The sequence below is a fragment of the Siphateles boraxobius genome, unplaced genomic scaffold, assembly GCF_051911475.1.
Source record: "Siphateles boraxobius isolate OS27281-9 unplaced genomic scaffold, OSU_SipBor_1 6, whole genome shotgun sequence".
Taxonomy (NCBI): Eukaryota; Metazoa; Chordata; class Actinopteri; order Cypriniformes; family Leuciscidae; genus Siphateles; species Siphateles boraxobius.
This window is the reverse complement of record NW_027509186.1, coordinates 2531850-2550967: the sequence shown is the minus strand read 5'-3', so window position 1 is coordinate 2550967 and position 19118 is coordinate 2531850. Positions and strand designations below refer to the sequence as shown.

At 40.8% G+C, this 19118-nt stretch overlaps 10 non-coding genes across 10 annotated transcripts; 5 read left to right on the top strand and 5 right to left on the bottom strand.

Annotated features, from left to right (window-relative positions):
* Positions 1–6757: 6757 nt before the first annotated feature.
* trnam-cau (transfer RNA methionine (anticodon CAU)) lies at positions 6758–6831 on the bottom strand. The gene has a single exon. It is a non-coding gene; the product is annotated as a tRNA-Met (tRNA).
* Positions 6832–6926: 95 nt separating this feature from the next.
* trnal-cag (transfer RNA leucine (anticodon CAG)) lies at positions 6927–7009 on the top strand. The gene has a single exon. It is a non-coding gene; the product is annotated as a tRNA-Leu (tRNA).
* Positions 7010–7675: 666 nt separating this feature from the next.
* Positions 7676–7749, bottom strand: trnam-cau (transfer RNA methionine (anticodon CAU)). Its single transcript has one exon. It is a non-coding gene; the product is annotated as a tRNA-Met (tRNA).
* A 95-nt stretch (positions 7750–7844) lies between these two features.
* Positions 7845–7927, top strand: trnal-cag (transfer RNA leucine (anticodon CAG)). The gene has a single exon. It is a non-coding gene; the product is annotated as a tRNA-Leu (tRNA).
* Positions 7928–8593: 666 nt separating this feature from the next.
* Positions 8594–8667, bottom strand: trnam-cau (transfer RNA methionine (anticodon CAU)). The gene has a single exon. It is a non-coding gene; the product is annotated as a tRNA-Met (tRNA).
* Positions 8668–8762: 95 nt separating this feature from the next.
* trnal-cag (transfer RNA leucine (anticodon CAG)) lies at positions 8763–8845 on the top strand. Its single transcript has one exon. It is a non-coding gene; the product is annotated as a tRNA-Leu (tRNA).
* A 666-nt stretch (positions 8846–9511) lies between these two features.
* Positions 9512–9585, bottom strand: trnam-cau (transfer RNA methionine (anticodon CAU)). Its single transcript has one exon. It is a non-coding gene; the product is annotated as a tRNA-Met (tRNA).
* Positions 9586–9680: 95 nt separating this feature from the next.
* trnal-cag (transfer RNA leucine (anticodon CAG)) lies at positions 9681–9763 on the top strand. The gene has a single exon. It is a non-coding gene; the product is annotated as a tRNA-Leu (tRNA).
* Positions 9764–10429: 666 nt separating this feature from the next.
* Positions 10430–10503, bottom strand: trnam-cau (transfer RNA methionine (anticodon CAU)). The gene has a single exon. It is a non-coding gene; the product is annotated as a tRNA-Met (tRNA).
* A 95-nt stretch (positions 10504–10598) lies between these two features.
* On the top strand, positions 10599–10681 carry trnal-cag (transfer RNA leucine (anticodon CAG)). The gene has a single exon. It is a non-coding gene; the product is annotated as a tRNA-Leu (tRNA).
* The last annotated feature ends 8437 nt before the right edge of the window (positions 10682–19118 follow it).

Genomic DNA, 19118 nt, shown 5'->3' with positions numbered 1-19118 from the left:
TCACAGGCATACCTTAGGAAAAGCAAAATCCACACATTCATATATTTTACATAATTGATTAGTAAAGTATTTGCAAACATATGTGATGATGGGCTATCAACTGGATGTGGAATTAAAGTGCCCTTACTTCCGCGTGAGGATGACCCGAAATTCAGAGCGATGGCCCAGATCCAGCTGTTGCAGGACAGTCTGACTCCAGGACACATGCGAGGCTTTACACTTCGTACAGATGAGGGTTTCTGTGACCATGTTGTACATCCTATCGATGTCCAGAACCTGCCGTGCCCTTTTGTGCAGACCACCTCCAGTCAGCTGATGCTGCCCGCAGGCAGAATTGGGACAGAGAGCCTTGATCTTCCACAGCTTGTACGGCATCCACAGCAACAGAGCATGACAAAAAAATCTGTCTGGAGCTGGAGCCTGGTTGTAAATAAGTGCTGGCTGTGGTGGGTAATACCAGAGCTGTAGTTGTCTCGAAGCTCTTGTTTTCCCTTGGGCCCCATTTTAAAAAGCCTGCTGGCAATCCACCTGTGATCCTCTGGTGGCAAAGTGTCCGACCACAAACGATGCAGTCGAACTGCAGATGCATCTTGCAGTAATGCCCCCAAAGGAGTAGTCTGTGAAGGAAAAAGACAAAACATTTAGTCTAGCAGGTCATTTTTTTAATTACCGCTTTATCTATCCAAGACTACCCTCATATAAAATAGAAAATATTGGATGTCAAATACGTACTTAAGGTTATAGAATAAAATGTATACATTTGTTCCAATAGTTTTCAGAATTGTGTCAGCTGCTAGCACTAATTTGTGTGACTCTACTGAGTTGTGACAGTTAATATGCAAATTCAATTATTTTGGACCAATAAAATTTGAAATTACTTACCGAGACAACATGCAATGAAATATAATATATGTTGCATATATAACAAGAGAAAGAAACAGTCATAACTGTCCAATAATTTTAACTAATCCTAGATGGAATTATACAATACTGTTTAAAGGTCTATGTTCAGTAAGATTCTTTTTGTTTTTGAAATATGATTAAAATACAGTCAAAAACAGTAATAGTGGGAAATAATATTGCAATTTAGGATTGTAATTATTTGAATCTGTTTTCAAAAGTATTTACAGTTTTTTTCAATCGCTAACAAGCGCTTACCCATACTTCAGATACTTTTTCCTAAACTCTTAACACAGACTCACACCAACAAAACACAATTGGCCAAATGGATAATTTTCTTCTCAATAACACATTTTGTTACAGATTTTTATGATTGTTTACACACTAAAATAAAAATTTCCACGCAATTTGCAAAATTCTACTCCAATGAGCAAAACCCCTCCACAGATTTGCACAACATTACACACAATGTCTGATTTACCCTTTTAGCAAAACATTACACACAGTGATTTGTAAAACTCTACACACATTTTCACACCTTAGACACAGATAAGGATTGTGAGGTTACTTCCTTGTCATTACAAAGCCCCGGTTTGCCATTGACCACACTAATGAATGAATTGGATATGCACATCCATCAGGCGTGGAAGCACACATGTGCTAATTTGAAAACGCATCACTCAGGAGTGCTATAAAAGGCAGCAGGTGAGTTCACCTGTCTTCAACAAAAATGGAAGGAGCTAGAAGAAGAAGAAGAAGAAGAGTGAGAATAAGAGGGGGGGCTCAAAGAGGAGATGAAGGAGGTAGAGGAAGAGGAGAAGGAGGTAGAGGAAGAGGAGAAGGAGGTAGATGAAGAGGAGAAGGAGGTAGATGAAGAGGAGAAGGAGGTAGAGGAAGAGGAGAAGGAGGTAGATGAAGAGGAGAAGGAGGTAGAGGAAGAGGAGAAGAAGGTAGAGGAAGAGGTGAAGGAGGTAGATGAAGAGGAGAAGGAGGTAGAGGTTTTCAAAATTGCGTGTAAACAATTGAAAAAAACTGTAAATATATACTAACTCTTCATTTCAAAATAGAACACATCTTTCTCTGCACACACTAACTTTACCAAAACACTGGAAATCTGACTCAGAATGAAATTATTCTGTCAAAGAATAACACTTGTTTTCACTTCACAAGGTACATGCAGTCAATCAAAGTACTAGGGTTTCAAAATACTGGCTATTGTATTACAAAAACTTCATAGACTTTTGTGTTTCAGTTTTACAGGTATTTGCATACAAAACATGCAATCCACCATTTTTACACTAAATTTATTGGTTGGGAACTGTATGTCCACATGTACAGTATTCCAGTAAAAAGCAAATCAGTTTTTTTTCCCTTTACTGTTTACCAGCCTCTCTTAGCGAAAGACCGTGGTTGATTACATGGTCAATGAGAGTGGCACGAATTTCATCACTGACTACTGTTCTTGCAGCCTTTGGAAGTCCTTAGGCCTGCTCTTCTCCCTGGCCCTGCTCCTCTCACTGCACCTCTCATCTCTCACTGCACCTCTCACTGCACATCTCACTGCACATCTCACTGCACCTCTCGCACATCTCACTGCACCTCTCACTGCACATCTCACTGCACCTCTCACTGCACCTCTCACTGCACATCTCACTGCACATCTCACTGCACATCTCACTGCACATCTCACTGCACATCTCACTGCACATCTCACTGCACCTCTCACTGCACCTCTCACTGCATCTCTCACTGCACATCTCACTGCACCTCTCACTGCACCTCTCACTGCACATCTCACTGCACCTCTCACTGCACATCTCACTGCACCTCTCACTGCACCTCTCACTGCACATCTCACTGCACCTCTCACTGCACCTCTCACTGCACATCTCACTGCACCTCTCACTGGGCCTGCTCTTCTCCCTGGGCCCCTTGCTCTTACTCTTCCTCGTCCAGACATTACAGTGTTTGTCTTTTTCTGTTTCCAAAAACATCACTCCTCAAAGTCCTCCTTTTAATGTATAAGTGTCAATGTAACAGAAAAAAATAACCCCTGCCACTGAGTCTAAGCCAGACTGGAATCAGCTATGGTTGGCCCAATTTACCCAACATAAATCAGGTGTGTGTCAATTATTCAATTGTTTGTTTATTATCAGCTGAGATATATTGTTTTTGAACTGATATCATTGAAGAAGCCGAGGTTTTTATACTGTATCTAAGGTTTGGAATATTGTTTTTGCTATTGTGGGGTGGTGTGTGTTAACATTTGTAAATACTACAAAAACAATCCATAATTTTGTTGGGAGGTATAGCTTGTCTGTTAAGAAAATGTAAGCATTGTGGAAATGTGTTCACAGACTGCATATTGTGTGAAAACTGTATATTATTGCTCTTAATTCATTATGATAAGATTTCCTGCATACAAAATATATTTCTAAAAAGTGCACAGATGTGGAATGTGTCTTAGAATGCAATGTGGATTATGCCAGTACTTACAGAGACAGTGGTGCTTGGTGTAGGGGCACTGGACACTGCTGCGCTGGGTTGGTCAACAGCCTGAGATGTTTCCTGGAATACAAAATATGTTTCTAAAAAGTGCACAGATGTGGAATGTATCTTAGAATGCAAGTTTCTAAAAAGTGCACAGATGTGGAATTTGTCTTAGAATGCAATGTGGATTATGCCAGTACTTACAGAGACAGTGGTGCTTGGTGTAGGGGCACTGGACACTGCTGCGCTGGGTTGGTCAACAGCCTGAGATGGTCTCCTAGCCACACTCAGATTTGGCTTTGCAGCAGCAATGTGGGACCCACCAAATCTTGGTTTGGTAAACTAAAAAAGGGCAAAACAATTTCAATGAAAAGACAAATTGAATTGTAACAGCACATTGGCCAAAAATATAATAAAATGTAAAATGAGAAAATATCTATTGATCCTATCATTCATTATATAACTAAAGGACCTGCTTTCTTTCTTTAACTTATTTTTTTGTCTGTGTATTACCACACTCTACTACTTATACAGATTGAAATAAGCACAGTTAGAATAGAAAAATGTGTGGGAAGGTATTGCTAGAATGTGAGTATATAGTAATTTAACAAGTACCTTTTAAAAATGACTTAAAATCAAAAATAGTTTGCACATAGTTTGTAAGAGAAAGCGTTTATTAACAGTAATGAAGGTTACCCTTGAAATGGCAACAAAGCAGATTCATGATGACTTAATTAATAATACGTGTATAATTAATTGTGCATAAGTGGAATGTTACCTGAGAAATACAGAATGAAAGACGTAGCTTCAGTAGCCAGTTGGAAAAATCAAGAGAGATGCCATGAAGGACGCGAGTGTCCTTTAACCCATAATGGCAAAGCCCAATTAGAGAGGAAGAGGAGAATGCAAGAGCAGAGCCCAGAGAAGAAAGAGAGATCATATAGGTTACATTGTTCTTTCACCATTTTACTTGATCTAAACCAACCTGAGACAGTGAAACTGACCAATAAGCAGACTACAGCCGCCCCTGTACAAGGTGTCACAGCTGGCAGGTAGGTGTAAAAACATACCAGCCATTTCCACTGAACTTAAACCTTTATACTAAACGTATATTAAAACTGCAATTATATATATATAAAAAAAATGTTATTACCTTTGACAAACTTGGTATAATTTTAGAAGTAGGCTGGGGTGGGAGCTGACGCTGACTCTGCGCCATGACCTCCTGTGCTGGTCCAGTAGCGGCAGACTGTTGTTCAACAACCCTTGGTGCTTGTCCAATAGAGGCTGTGGCCTGCTTAAGACAACCACAAAAATACATAGGCTACAATAATTGTTGAACGAGAAGAATTTGTTCAGTAAATTATACATATATAAAAAAAATACAAGTTACATCTTTACATTGTTACCTTTTGAGTGTGAAAACCACATATGCACTTTGGGACCGCTCCGAGGAAGGTTGTCTGGCCGCGAGACTGCATCGGACATCTTTCAATCTGTAAACATTATCACACATATAACATAGAATACATGCATTTCTAACTTATCAGTATGAATGCCACATTAATTTATTGTAGTCTGTCATTTATTTTTATTCATGTTCTTTGAAGGGGAGATACAAACTGTAAAATTAGAGATAAAGAGTGAGTAAAGTTTGTATCCTCCTTTAAAAGAACAAGAGAGGAACATTTCACACCTTCAAAAAAACATCCATTCACTCAACATCCCCACCCCCACTGCCTCAAATCTCTGAATCTCCCAGTGCAAAAAAAAAGGTTTTTTTTTTTTACATAAATAAACATAAATCTCAAATACCTGCAACATTATCTACATACATATCTATAAATAATGATGACATTGAATTAAATGATTAGGATTACAATTATTACATCATGCAAAGGTGACAAAAGCACACTCACCCTTTGGTACACGTCATGCCACTTTTTCTGTCGAGGAGCTGGCCTGTTACCCTCATTTGATGGCCAAACTCCTGTGCTGGCAAACTTTTTTAGCCTTGCAATCCAGTCAGTATCTGACATGGCTTTATGGGATTTTTTGCCAGACATTTTTTTGTTGGGGGGCTAACGGTTAGGTTATATCGTTTTGAACAAAACTACTATAATACAAATTATTTCTTTAAAAAAAGCACACACGATATTTACAATTATAATATATACAATTATATACAAATATAAAATTACATTGTCCGAAAATACAGTTAAAGTTACCGAAAAATAAGTTTCGCAGTCCTCCGTTAAAATGATGATGCCTGACCTCCGTGACAGTGATGCTCGACGTCTGAACTTTTTGACCTCTGACACGCCCCTCAGGATATGTCATTACTTCGTACACCTTCGGCTCAGTTCGGCAACTTGATTGACACTCGGCTAGCTTCCTGACTCCTCCTCCTAGCGGTGCTAAGCGTAAACGTGCCATCGACATTTCCTTGTACTCTGATTGGTCAAATGTCGAAAATGATAAGGAAAAAGTCAAGAATGGCGCTCTCTGATTGGCTGCAAATGTTATAATGTCGAGAATGGCGCTCTCTAATTGGCTGCAAATGTTATAGCGCGTCGACGTGATTGGCTGTGGCGTTCAACATTGTTCAACATTATCCCCATTTTGACGGACTATCCTTCGGCAGCTGGCGTTCAGGTCGCAGTCTCCCCTGGAGGCGTGGGTTCGAATCCCACTTCTGACAAACCTAACCTTTGGCTGCGGGCCCAAGCTAGAGTCTTTAACCCTCTGGCAAGTTTATCAAGAAATGCAGTAATGTTGACAAAGCACTGCAAATCAGTTCATGCTAGAATAAACCAAACATTAAAGTAACACTGACCTGCAGTACATGACCTTTAAAGTAACACTTTAGTGCAATGTATGGGATTCTATGGCACTTGGAATTTCAAGTCATGACATTTCAGAAAAAATGGACATGTTGATTGAATCGGATTCAACTGAATTTCACGAAATAACATGTTGTGATGTTTACCGGAAGAAGATGCAGTAGAATTTCATGGCAAGAATTCTTGGAAATTTCTTGGAATGAAATGTCATGGGTTTGGGGGCATGGGGTGGAGTGTCATGACACAAGATTCAAGGAATGTCATGTAAAAAATTACATTAGCATTAACAAGACATGCCATTAGAATGAAAGAATGATATAAGCCTTAACAAAACATTGTAACAACACTGACACATATGACATGAATATGAGAGTAATACTATTACTGCATTTGTTCAACATTAGTCTTAAAAAAACACTGGATTTCAATTACAGTGCATATGAAGAAATGGACAAAGGCATAAAAGGGAATACAGAAAGCAGCTCCTTTATTTACACGGTCCCGTGTATCAAAAAGCACCATTCTGCCCCGTGTGAGGCTCGAACTCACGATCTTCAGATTATGAGACTGACGCGCTGCCTAACTGCGCCAACGAGGCATGTGCTCTGACTCGGGTAAGCGGTGAAGCCCTAGATTCTAGATCATCTGCCATTCCGTGTAGATTCAAAAATGCTGCTCACCACTGGCCGTCGTGTCAGGATGGCCGAGCGGTCTAAGGCGCTGCGTTCAGGTCGCAGTCTCCCCTGGAGGCGTGGGTTCGAATCCCACTTCTGACAAACCTAACCTTTGGCTGCGGGCCCAAGCTAGAGTCTTTAACCCTCTGGCAAGTTTATCAAGAAATGCAGTAATGTTGACAAAGCACTGCAAATCAGTTCATGCTAGAATAAACCAAACAATAAAGTAACACTGACCTGCAGTACATGACCTTTAAAGTAACACTTTAGTGCAATGTATGGGATTCTATGGCACTTGGAATTTCAAGTCATGACATTTCAGAAAAAATGGACATGTTGATTGAATCGGATTCAACTGAATTTCACGAAATAACATGTTGTGATGTTTACCGGAAGAAGATGCAGTAGAATTTCATGGCAAGGATTCTTGGAAATTTCTTGGAATGAAATGTCATGGGTTTGGGGGCATGGGGTGGAGTGTCATGACACAAGATTCAAGGAATGTCATGTAAAAAATTACATTAGCATTAACAAGACATGCCATTAGAATGAAAGAATGATATAAGCCTTAACAAAACATTGTAACAACACTGACACATATGACATGAATATGAGAGTAATACTATTACTGCATTTGTTCAACATTAGTCTTAAAAAAACACTGGATTTCAATTACAGTGCATATGAAGAAATGGACAAAGGCATAAAAGGGAATACAGAAAGCAGCTCCTTTATTTACACGGTCCCGTGTATCAAAAAGCACCATTCTGCCCCGTGTGAGGCTCGAACTCACGATCTTCAGATTATGAGACTGACGCGCTGCCTAACTGCGCCAACGAGGCATGTGCTCTGACTCGGGTAAGCGGTGAAGCCCTAGATTCTAGATCAGCTGCCATTCCGTGTAGGTTAAAAAATGCTGCTCACCACTGGCCGCCGTGTCAGGATGGCCGAGCGGTCTAAGGCGCTGCGTTCAGGTCGCAGTCTCCCCTGGAGGCGTGGGTTCGAATCCCACTTCTGACAAACCTAACCTTTGGCTGCGGGCCCAAGCTAGAGTCTTTAACCCTCTGGCAAGTTTATCAAGAAATGCAGTAATGTTGACAAAGCACTGCAAATCAGTTCATGCTAGAATAAACCAAACATTAAAGTAACACTGACCTGCAGTACATGACCTTTAAAGTAACACTTTAGTGCAATGTATGGGATTCTATGGCACTTGGAATTTCAAGTCATGACATTTCAGAAAAAATGGACATGTTGATTGAATCGGATTCAACTGAATTTCACGAAATAACATGTTGTGATGTTTACCGGAAGAAGATGCAGTAGAAGTTCATGGCAAGGATTCTTGGAAATTTCTTGGAATGAAATGTCATGGGTTTGGGGGCATGGGGTGGAGTGTCATGACACAAGATTCAAAGAATGTCATGTAAAAAATTACATTAGCATTAACAAGACATGCCATTAGAATGAAAGAATGATATAAGCCTTAACAAAACATTGTAACAACACTGACACATATGACATGAATATGAGAGTAATACTATTACTGCATTTGTTCAACATTAGTCTTAAAAAAACACTGGATTTCAATTACAGTGCATATGAAGAAATGGACAAAGGCATAAAAGGGAATACAGAAAGCAGCTCCTTTATTTACACGGTCCCGTGTATCAAAAAGCACCATTCTGCCCCGTGTGAGGCTCGAACTCACGACCTTCAGATTATGAGACTGACGCGCTGCCTAACTGCGCCAACGAGGCATGTGCTCTGACTCGGGTAAGCGGTCAAGCCCTAGATTCTAGATCATCTGCCATTCCGTGTAGGTGCAAAAATGCTGCTCACCACTGGCCGTCATGTCAGGATGGCCGAGCGGTCTAAGGCGCTGCGTTCAGGTCGCAGTCTCCCCTGGAGGCGTGGGTTCGAATCCCACTTCTGACAAACATAACCTTTGGCTGTGGGCCCAAGCTAGAGTCTTTAACCCTCTGGCAAGTTTATCAAGAAATGCAGTAATGTTGACAAAGCACTGCAAATCAGTTCATGCTAGAATAAACCAAACATTAAAGTAACACTGACCTGCAGTACATGACCTTTAAAGTAACACTTTAGTGCAATGTATGGGATTCTATGGCACTTGGAATTTCAATTCATGACATTTCAGAAAAAATGGACATGTTGATTGAATCGGATTCAACTGAATTTCACGAAATAACATGTTGTGATGTTTACCGGAAGAAGATGCAGTAGAATTTCATGGCAAGGATTCTTGGAAATTTCTTGGAATGAAATGTCATGGGTTTGGGGGCATGGGGTGGAGTGTCATGACACAAGATTCAAGGAATGTCATGTAAAAAATTACATTAGCATTAACAAGACATGCCATTAGAATGAAAGAATGATATAAGCCTTAACAAAACATTGTAACAACACTGACACATATGACATGAATATGAGAGTAATACTATTACTGCATTTGTTCAACATTAGTCTTAAAAAAACACTGGATTTCAATTACAGTGCATATGAAGAAATGGACAAAGGCATAAAAGGGAATACAGAAAACAGCTCCTTTATTTACACGGTCCCGTGTATCAAAAAGCACCATTCTGCCCCGTGTGAGGCTCGAACTCTCGACCTTCAGATTATGAGACTGACGCGCTGCCTAACTGCGCCAACGAGGCATGTGCTCTGACTCGGGTAAGCGGTGAAGCTCTAGATTCTAGTTCATCTGCCATTCCGTGTAGGTGCAAAAATGCTGCTCACCACTGGCCGTCATGTCAGGATGGCCGAGCGGTCTAAGGCGCTGCGTTCAGGTCGCAGTCTCCCCTGGAGGCGTGGGTTCGAATCCCACTTCTGACAAACATAACCTTTGGCTGCGGGCCCAAGCTAGAGTCTTTAACCCTCTGGCAAGTTTATCAAGAAATGCAGTAATGTTGACAAAGCACTGCAAATCAGTTCATGCTAGAATAAACCAAACATTAAAGTAACACTGACCTGCAGTACATGACCTTTAAAGTAACACTTTAGTGCAATGTATGGGATTCTATGGCACTTGGAATTTCAATTCATGACATTTCAGAAAAAATGGACATGTTGATTGAATCGGATTCAACTGAATTTCACGAAATAACATGTTGTGATGTTTACCGGAAGAAGATGCAGTAGAATTTCATGGCAAGGATTCTTGGAAATTTCTTGGAATGAAATGTCATGGGTTTGGGGGCATGGGGTGGAGTGTCATGACACAAGATTCAAGGAATGTCATGTAAAAAATTACATTAGCATTAACAAGACATGCCATTAGAATGAAAGAATGATATAAGCCTTAACAAAACATTGTAACAACACTGACACATATGACATGAATATGAGAGTAATACTATTACTGCATTTGTTCAACATTAGTCTTAAAAAAACACTGGATTTCAATTACAGTGCATATGAAGAAATGGACAAAGGCATAAAAGGGAATACAGAAAGCAGCTCCTTTATTTACACGGTCCCGTGTATCAAAAAGCACCATTCTGCCCCGTGTGAGGCTCGAACTCTCGACCTTCAGATTATGAGACTGACGCGCTGCCTAACTGCGCCAACGAGGCATGTGCTCTGACTCGGGTAAGCGGTGAAGCTCTAGATTCTAGATCATCTGCCATTCCGTGTAGGTGCAAAAATGCTGCTCACCACTGGCCGTCATGTCAGGATGGCCGAGCGGTCTAAGGCGCTGCGTTCAGGTCGCAGTCTCCCCTGGAGGCGTGGGTTCGAATCCCACTTCTGACAAACCTAACCTTTGGCTGCGGGCCCAAGCTAGAGTCTTTAACCCTCTGGCAAGTTTATCAAGAAATGCAGTAATGTTGACAAAGCACTGCAAATCAGTTCATGCTAGAATAAACCAAACATTAAAGTAACACTGACCTGCAGTACATGACCTTTAAAGTAACACTTTAGTGCAATGTATGGGATTCTATGGCACTTGGAATTTCAATTCATGACATTTCAGAAAAAATGGACATGTTGATTGAATCGGATTCAACTGAATTTCACGAAATAACATGTTGTGATGTTTACCGGAAGAAGATGCAGTAGAATTTCATGGCAAGGATTCTTGGAAATTTCTTGGAATGAAATGTCATGGGTTTGGGGGCATGGGGTGGAGTGTCATGACACAAGATTCAAGGAATGTCATGTAAAAAATTACATTAGCATTAACAAGACATGCCATTAGAATGAAAGAATGATATAAGCCTTAACAAAACATTGTAACAACACTGACACATATGACATGAATATGAGAGTAATACTATTACTGCATTTGTTCAACATTAGTCTTAAAAAAACACTGGATTTCAATTACAGTGCATATGAAGAAATGGACAAAGGCATAAAAGGGAATACAGAAAGCAGCTCCTTTATTTACACGGTCCCGTGTATCAAAAAGCACCATTCTGCCCTGTGTGAGGCTCGAACTCTCGACCTTCAGATTATGAGACTGACGCGCTGCCTAACTGCGCCAACGAGGCATGTGCTCTGACTCGGGTAAGCGGTGAAGCTCTAGATTCTAGATCATCTGCCATTCCGTGTACGTGCAAAAATGCTGCTCACCACTGGCCGTCATGTCAGGATGGCCGAGCGGTCTAAGGCGCTGCGTTCAAGCTGGGGAACAATAGTCCAACAAAGGTGGGGAAGAAGGGAAGAAAAAGAGAGGGGGAAGAAGAGAAAGAAAAAACGAAGAAAAGAAAGGCTGAAATTTGATGTTCAAAGATATGCCTTCATTAGCATAGATCTTATGATACATTTTCCGGTTTCTTCGTGTGTGAAAATCACGCATTTATATCACACTGTTTTCTATTGCAGGTGTGCACCAAGACCGGGGTTCGAATCCAGCTAAAGACAACTTTTTGTAATATTTATTATTTGAATAAATAATCATTATTTTTGAATGCATACTGTTCCCGTTTTAATAAAATATACATATTTAATTTGTTTGTTGTGTTTTTTGATATTCTATCATGAAAAATAATGTTATTTGCATTATTATGCAATGAACAAAGATGCAAATCATTAATTAGTAACTTATATGCTGTAAAATGTTTCACAAGAATAACAAAATGTACAAATTATATTTTTTATATACAAATGTTATAGTGTTGCAGTGTACTGATAAAATATTGTTATAATAAAGTAAAAGTAAATAAGCTAAATTTTTTTAATGCATACTGTTCCAGTGTTTATAAAATATACATATGTAATTTGTTTGTTGTTTTTTGATATTCTTTCATTAAAAAAAAATGTTATTTGCATTATTATGCAACGAACAAAGATGCAACCCATTAAATAGTAACTAATATGAAGAATGTCTGTCACAAGAATAACAAAATGGACAAATTATCTTTTTAAATACAAATGTTATATTGGTGCAGTGTACTGATGAAATATTGTGTTATATGAAAGTAAAAGTAAATAAGCAAATTCTTTTTGAATGCATACTGTTCCAGTGTTAATAAAATATACATATGTAATTTGTTTGTTGTGTTTCTTTGATATTCTTTCATAAAAATATATAATTGCCAATGGAACAGTGTTATTATTTAGTAGTTGTTGTATTATTATTGATCTGATTAAGTATTTTTTTAGGTTACATTCAAACAAGATGCAACCCATTAAATAGTAACTAATATGCTGAAAATGTCAATCACAAGAATAACAAAATGTATAAATTATATTTTTTATATACAAATGTTATATTGTTGCAGTGTTCTGATGAACTAGTGTTATATGAAAGTCAAAGTCAAAAAGAAATCACTTGCCAATTTGTTTTTATTTTCCAATCATGCCAACAGAACAGTAATGAATATTAAAATGTTAAATACTGGTAACATGTTTTAAAAATAAATAAATAAAATGAAGAGTTAAATAGGTTTTCAAAAACAAGAAATAAAAAGTTAAATAACGTTAAAAAAAACAATTAAATAATATTCAACAAGTATTAACTATTTAAACAACTGTTTATACTATATACATGATGCTATATACATGAAAATATATACATTATTTGGAAATGGTTCTCCGCATTTCCTCCAACCACACCTCTTTTGAAACAGTCTCAGTCTGTGGGCAGTACACCCTGCCCCTGTACTGGCTATGTCCTGTAGCACTTGTTTTAAATTGCCCACATTTTTTGCAAGTGTTGGCCTCTACGGTTCTCCTGTAGGGTCTCTTGGGCATGGCGTCTGGATTGGCAGCTGGTGAAGCGGGTAAGCGGGTGCCCTGTACAGCTGTTGGCTGTAACAGTGGCTGTACCATTTGGATCCCCTGGGTAATTGGGATGCCCTGGATCATTTGCACTCCCTGGAACATTGGCACACCCTGGAACATTGGCACAGCCTGGAACATGGGCACACCCTGGAAACCTGGTGCTGATGGTGTAAGTATATTTGGTACCATCTGCAGTGATGCTCCAGATGCAGATGGTGTCAGCAACGTCTGACTCTGCGCTGGTGCCTTGGGTCTGAGAGGGAGTCGCCCAACAGAAGTCTGCCTCTGCTTTGCCTGACCAGCTGTACTCTCTGGTAGCTTGTACTGGTGCTGCTCCCCTGGTTGTTCTGGCTCAGTCCGTAGACGTTTGGCTACCTGGAGAGGCTCATGAGCTTCAGGGAGGGGCTGAGGCAACTGAATGCCCTGAAGCAGCACAGACAGCTCCTGCTTTTTCTGTCTTTTGTTATACCACTGAATCAGGGTGTTCTGGTTAACCTCCACCAGCTGCATGGATGTTCCTCCCATCACCAAGCTGTTGCCCAGTACAAGCTGCCTTATCCTGCGATAGTCTTGCAGGATCAGAGACCATCTTGACAGGGCTCCCTTGCCTTTTCTTTTGGGGCTTGGGTGGACAGTGCAAAGTCTGATGAAGATGGTCTCCACCAGACGGCAACAGTCAGGCCACTGAGCAGGTGCGCTGCTTGCACCCAGCACACATCTGGTGGTGCTCTCTACACCAGGGTGAGTGGGCTTCTTCGGGACCTTGAAGCGTCCACTCAGCAGTCTCTTTCGGCATCGACTGTCATACACCACCCGTTCCTTGTCCCGGTCATCCAGGTTCTGCCAAAGAGCAATTATGGTGTTGGCTTCCTGGTTGGTCAGGCTGAGGGCTGTGTGGTCCCGGAGATCCACCAGATATTCTGCCAGCTGGTCCACATGTTGATAACCCGGGATATTTTGGTAGTCAACAGCCTATTAAAAAACACAAACATGCAATACAATTATTACATCACATCTGTCTAATGCATAATTCCATAACTGATTGTGTTATTTTCCTGTTTATCACCGTAAAGCACTGTATAGTACAAAGCAGAGAGCGCCATTCTTGACATTTTACAAAGCACCAAATAAATAAAGATGACTTGACTTGATGTGTATTTGCAGTTTACAAATGAATTTAGGCTGTACTTTTAAATGTAAAATATGTGGAAAGTCTGGATTTAAAGCACTGGATGTTAATTCATCATAATTATTCTAGTTAATTTGAAAGACATACAAAAGAGTATTATTTACCGTCTCTTCTTCATCAACATCCTGACCAGCATCCTCTGGCTCTGAGGGGAGAGTTGAAACAGATGTTTCAGAGGGAACAGGTGTGACAGCAGTCCCTGAGGGTCCAGGTGATGAAGGAGACTGTGTGAGGACAAGTTTGGGGTCAGGGATCAGTGAAGGGGATGTGGAGCCCAGTACAGGTGTGGCACTGCTGGTGACCAGGGTGGAAGAACCCAGTGTCAGTGTGGAAGAGGGTGGTGACAGAACAGCCTCCGGATCTGCTATTGTGTGATCCTCGCTGATGTCACAGAAGCCCTCATCTTCATCTCGCTCCTCCACACTGAGGTCCTCAATGAGCTCTGCTGTCTGCTCAGAGTCAGGATTCATGTCCTGCAGTGCCTGACCAGTCTGCTGGAACAGATACTGCACTCCAATGAGCTCACCTGAAATAAAAACAATAAACAAACGGAAATTAAATACATTGTTGTGTATCATATTTGATACATTAGGCTTTTGTAGTAGCTCATATAGTGTGAGAATATAGAGCTCATCGTCAAGGAGAAAAAAAACAAAACAGTTTTATTTAGAGGCCCAATACGTTTAATTATGTGGGCAAAACATGAAATGAAATGCAATACAATGATGATTGAGAGAAAAGTCTGATGATCATTTTGATATTTACATGTAACATGATTTTCTAATCAAGTGAACCCAAGCTGCTTCAGTCTAGTAACTAGTCATTAAATATTAGTAACAATATAAAAGTTATTCTTACAATTACTTTATAAAATCAGTAAAGGTTTCACAATGAAAAGAAACGTGAAGCACGAGCTGAAGGTGGACACTTTTACAATTATACTAAAAGACTATAATCAATCAGACGACAGAGGCCAGGTTTCCTAAAAATTTTTGATCATGTTGATCATTTAGAGTCCTTTAGAAACTTGCATATCAATTATGATACAATCGACTCTATAGGGTTAAATCTGACATATAGACGGAGGTTACACAGAAATTGCAAGTTGATAAAATAAAAAATATATAAAATAATTCTCACCGGTGTAACATGCAGGGGGACAAAACGTGGGGACCACTTTCCTGCCAAACAGCTTTTCATAATTGCCGTTTACACAGTGAACAAGTTCTCCTGTGTAGCTGCGCAAAGCTGATGGCTCCGATGACAGGGAAGCAGCCTCCCGGTCCTGGTTCCACCGGTGTAGACCCTCCAGCAGATAAATCTGAAAGTTCAGACTGTTTGCACTGGTCCCTGTAAATAGACACAACAGTGTTTAGGAGGTGTTAAAGGAACACACAAAAACACTTAATGCTCTTTCTTTACACATGCACAGTGTGTGTGACAAAGACAATACCTGGGATGAAACGGTTCAGGTGTAAATGAAAGGACTCGAGAGAAGTGGAGCCTCTGGCACATCTGTAGGTCTTCAGAAGCACGCCTCCCTTGTTTAGGCTCCCTGTCTCTGTATAGAGCACAACACCAGGGGGGTCTTGAATGCATTTCACATGCTTCTTCTGGACATTCCAGATGTGCTCCATCCTTTCTCGGTCCAGGAGAGGAACACCCAGGGAGTCTTTGCCCTTGCTGCTCAGGAGCTCTGTAAGCAGCCGCTCAAGGAGAAGGATGGTAGTCTCCTCTCCACAGGTCCTCCTCCGGCAATGGAGTGCCAGCTCATTCCTGGTAAGATGCTTGTTGACATCTTCATCTGTCAGCGCAGGCCAACCCTGGGATATCAACAGCTCTCTCTTTGCTTTGCGAAGCATAGAAACATCAGCCGCATCCCACTCAAAAATAAACGCTGACAGCCGTGACATGAAGATGGGATACAGCTGATGGGCATCAGTTGTACACCCCATGGCAATCCTGCGCATAAAATGCCAGATGTCCAACCGAATCATGAGATCAGGCCACCCTCGGAATCTGGTTTTCAGCTCACCAACATCAGTGCAGCAGCCACAGTCCACGTACAAAACAGCAGGTGGATCCACACTAGCCTGCTGGTACCTTTTCACCAGACCATCGACCATCATGTCCAGTCCTGCTCCTTCCTGTGCTGTCAGCACACTCATGAGCACCTGACCAAACTCATTGCCAACAGAGGTAAGCCAGAGTCCCGTTCCCCTTGCCGTCCCAGCCAGCTTCTTAGTGATCTGCAGTAGATGACAGGAAGCATGCAATGCAATGAAACATCACACCATGTAGAATATGATACTCATGCTCTGATAATGATATAACAGTAAACACCATAAATTAACAAAAATCCCCTGCTAACCTTTTTAGTAGAATCCATCTTCAAGACTGAACCATACGTAGATGTTATCCTTGCATGGATTTCATCCAGCCTTGTCAGGATGTCTTGGCTGTACACGGTGAGCAGCCACTTGCAGCTTGGGACCACTGTAGGCTCTGGGGGTTCCTGGAATTGTATTTGCAACACCCCGGGTCGTTTGAGGAAGGCCACACATTGGGTGGTGTACCGGGCCATACGCTGGAGCCACTCCTCACTGTGGTTCTCACGCAGCTGTTTGATGACCCGCGTGGGACTGTTGCCTAGGCCACGCTCACGCAGGAGCCGAATGACTCTCATATCACAGGCATACCTTAGGAAAAGCAAAATCCACACATTCATATATTTTACGTAATTGATTTGTAAAGTATTTGCAAACATATGTGATGATGGGCTATCAACTGGATGTGGAATTAAAGTATACTTACTTCCGCGTGAGGATGACCCGAAATTCAGAGCGATGGCCCAGATCCAGCTGTTGCAGGACAGTCTGACTCCAGGACACATGCGAGGCTTTACACTTGGTACAGATGAGGGTTTCTGTGACCATGTTGTACATCCTATCGATGTCCAGAACCTGCCGTGCCCTTTTGTGCAGACCGCCTCCAGTTAGCTGATGCTGCCCGCAGGCAGAATTGGGACAGAGAGCCTTGATCTTCCACAGCTTGTACGGCATCCACAGCAACAGAGCATGACAAAAAAATCTGTCTGGAGCTGGAGCCTGGTTGTAAATAAGTGCTGGCTGTGGTGGGTAATACCAGAGCTGTAGGTTGTCTCGAAGCTCTGGTTTTCCCTTGGGCCCCATTTTAAAAAGCCTGCTGGCAATCCACCTGTGATCCTCTGGTGGCAAAGTGTCCGACCACAAACGATGCAGTCGAACTGCAGATGCATCTTGCAGTAATGCCCCCAAAGGAGTAGTCTGTGAAGGAAAAAGACAAAACATTTAGTCTAGCAGGTCATTTATTTAATTACCGCTTTATCTATCCAAGACTACCCTCATATAAAATAGAAAATATTGGATGTCAAATACGTACTTAAGGTTATAGAATAAAATGTATACATTTGTTCCAATAGTTTTCAGAATTGTGTCAGCTGCTAGCACTAATTTGTGTGACTCTACTGAGTTGTGACAGTTAATATGCAAATTCAATTATTTTGGACCAATAAAATTTGAAATTACTTACCGAGACAACATGCAATGAAATATAATATATGTTGCATATATAACAAGAGAAAGAAACAGTCATAACTGTCCAATAATTTTAACTAATCCTAGATGGAATTATACAATACTGTTTAAAGGTCTATGTTCAGTAAGATTCTTTTTGTTTTTGAAATATGATTAAAATACAGTCAAAAACAGTAATAGTGGGAAATAATATTGCAATTTAGGATCGCCGCTTATTTGAATCTGTTTTCAAAAGTATTTACAGTTTTTTTCAATCGCTAACAAGCGCTTACCCATACTTCAGATACTTTTTCCTAAACTCTTAACACAGACTCACACCAACAAAACACAATTGGCCAAATGGATAATTTTCTTCTCAATAACACATTTTGTTACAGATTTTTATGATTGTTTACACACTAAAATAAAAATTTCCACGCAATTTGCAAAATTCTACTCCAATGAGCAAAACCCCTCCACAGATTTGCACAACATTACACACAATGTCTGTTTTACCCTTTTAGCAAAACATTACACACAGTGATTTGTAAAACTCTACACACATTTTCACACCTTAGACACAGATAAGGATTGTGAGGTTACTTCCTTGTCATTACAAAGCCCCGGATTGCCATTGACCACACTAATGAATGAATTGGATATGCACATCCATCAGGCGTGGAAGCACACATGTGCTAATTTGAAAACGCATCACTCAGGAGTGCTATAAAAGGCAGCAGGTGAGTTCACCTGTCTTCAACAAAAATGGAAGGAGCTAGAAGAAGAAGAAGAAGAAGAGTGAGAATAAGAGGGGGGGCTCAAAGAGGAGATGAAGGAGGTAGAGGAAGAGGAGAAGGAGGTAGAGGAAGAGGAGAAGGAGGTAGATGAAGAGGAGAAGGAGGTAGAGGAAGAGGAGAAGGAGGTAGAGGAAGAGGAGAAGGAGGTAGAGGAAGAGGAGAAGGAGGTAGAGGAAGAGGAGAAGGAGGTAGAGGAAGAGATGAAGGAGGTAGATGAAGAGGAGAAGGAGGTAGAGGAAGAGGAGAAGGAGGTAGAGGAAGAGGAGAAGGAGGTAGAGGAAGAGGTGAAGGAGGTAGATGAAGAGGAGAAGGAGGTAGAGGAAGAGGAGAAGGAGGTAGAGGAAGAGGAGAAGAAGGTAGAGGAAGAGGTGAAGCAGGTAGATGAAGAGGAGAAGGAGGTAGAGGTTTAAAAAATTGCGTGT